This window comes from Cebus imitator, unplaced genomic scaffold, assembly GCF_001604975.1.
Source record: "Cebus imitator isolate Cc_AM_T3 unplaced genomic scaffold, Cebus_imitator-1.0 Scaffold218, whole genome shotgun sequence".
NCBI classification, from domain to species: Eukaryota; Metazoa; Chordata; class Mammalia; order Primates; family Cebidae; genus Cebus; species Cebus imitator.
In genome coordinates this window covers 2,689,650-2,691,843 of record NW_016107533.1, presented here as the reverse complement: position 1 = coordinate 2,691,843, position 2,194 = coordinate 2,689,650, and positions in this window count along the sequence as shown.

Below are 2,194 nucleotides of genomic sequence, written 5' to 3'. Positions count from 1 at the left end.
GAACCCAGGAGGCGGAGGTTGCAGTGAGCCGAGATCACACCATTGCACTCCAGCCTGGGTAACAAGAGCGAAACTCCGTCTCAAAAAAAAAAAAAAGAATATGCCTGGGCCAGGCACAGTGGCTCACACCTGTAATCCCAGCACTTTGGGAGGCCAAAGCAGCAGATCACTTGAGGCAAGGAGTTTCAGACCAGCCTGGCCTTCACGCCTGGCCAGGAAGCTTTGAGATTGAGTTCAATCACACAGCCAATGATTTAATCAATTACACCTATGTAATGAAGCCCCAGCAAAACTCTAAACATCAAGATTTGGTGGAGCGTCCCTGTTGGTAAAGGGAGGGTGCTGGGAGGGTGACAGGCCCTGACTCCACAGGCAGCATGGAAGCTCCGTGCTCCCTCCCAGACCTTGCCCTATTCGTTATCCTTTATAGTAAACCCATAAGCATATGTATGCCGCTTTCCTACATGCTGAGCAGTTCTAGTGAATGATAGAAAAAGCGTCCTGGGAAGCCCTGAATTTGTAGCCAGTCAGAAGTGTCCAAGGGGCTGGACACAGCGGCTCATGCCTGTAACCTCAGCATTTCAGGAGGCCGAGGCAAGCAGATCACCTGAGGTTAGGAGCGCGAGACCAGCCTGGCCAACACAGCAAAAACCCATCTCTACTGAAAATACAAAAATTAGCCGGGCGTGGTGGCACGTGCCTGTATCCCAGCTACTTGGGAGGCTGAGAAACAAGAATTACTTGAACCTGGGAGGCAAAGATTGCAGTGAGCCAAGATCACACCACTGCACTCCAGCCTGGGCTACAGAGTGAGACTCATGTAAAAAACAAACAAACAAAAGTGTCAGAGGACTGGGGGATCTCCTTTATAGCTGAAGTCAGTCTTAGGACTGAACCCAATGAAGTCAAAGCCAAATTCAGGTGCTTAGAGTTGGAATTGAATTGTACAAAGTACACCCACTTTGGAGTGAAACCAAATAAAATTCAGATAAATCAACAAATACACAATCATAAGACTTTATTCTAACCCTGCTAAAGTTGAGACATCTGTGAACAGCCCACCTTTGAAGGTAACCTCGGAAAGCCAGAGCCTTAAAATGAATTCAGAAAGATCAGCTTTTGGAATTAAGATTAAATCCCTGCATGCTTATAATCCCAACACTTTTGGAAGCCAAGATGGGAGGATCACTGGAGCCCAGGAGTTCAAGACCAGCCTGGGCAACATAGTGAGACCTCATCTCTGCAAAAAACGTTTAAAGCTGGCCAGGCGTGGTGGCTCATGCCTGTAATCCCAGCACTTTGGGAGGCTGAGATGGGTAGATCACCTGAGGTCAGGAGTTTGAGACCAGCCTGGCCAACATGGTAATACCCCATCTCTAATTAAAAAAAAATATATATATATATAAGTGTTTAAAGTTAGCCAGGCATGGTGGTACACACCCATAGTCCCAGCTATCTGCGAGGCGGAGATGTGAGGATCCCTTGACCCGTGGTTGGAGCTGCACTGAGCCATGATCGTGCCGCTGCACTCCAGCCTGAGCCGAAGAGCAAGAGACCCTGTCTCAAAGTAAATAAGTAGTAAATATTAAAAATCAAATAATAAAGAAATGAAATATATAAGAAATCATACAACGTAACAGCAAAAGAACAAAAGATTTTTAAATGGTTAGTGGGTCTGAAAAGACCTTTTTTTTTTGAGACGGGGTCTCTGTCAGCCAGGCTGGAATACAGTGTCACTGTCACTGCTCACTGCAGCCTCCACCTCCCAGGCTCAAGCGATCCTCTCACCTCAGCCTCATGAGTAGCTGGGATCACAGGCACACACCACCGTTCCTGGCTAATTGTGTTTATTGTTTATAGAGATGGGGCTTCCTGTATTCCTCAGACTGGTCTTGAACTCCTGGGCTCAAGCAATCCTCTCACCTCAGCCTCTCAAAGTGCTGGTATTATAGGCATGAGCCACTGCTCCTGGCCTGAAAAGACACTTGTCCAAAGAAGACAAACAAATGGCCAACGGATATATGAAAAGGTGATGACCATCACTGTTATATGTAAGTTTTCAGGGCTGCAAAAGTAGTAGCACTTGATATAAATTTTCTCAGCAAAGCAATTTACTTCTATAGAAGGGTGTGTCTCACTGGCGAACGCACACCTGAACAGGGGAGGGGAAGGTTCTTTTTTTTTTTTTTTTTTT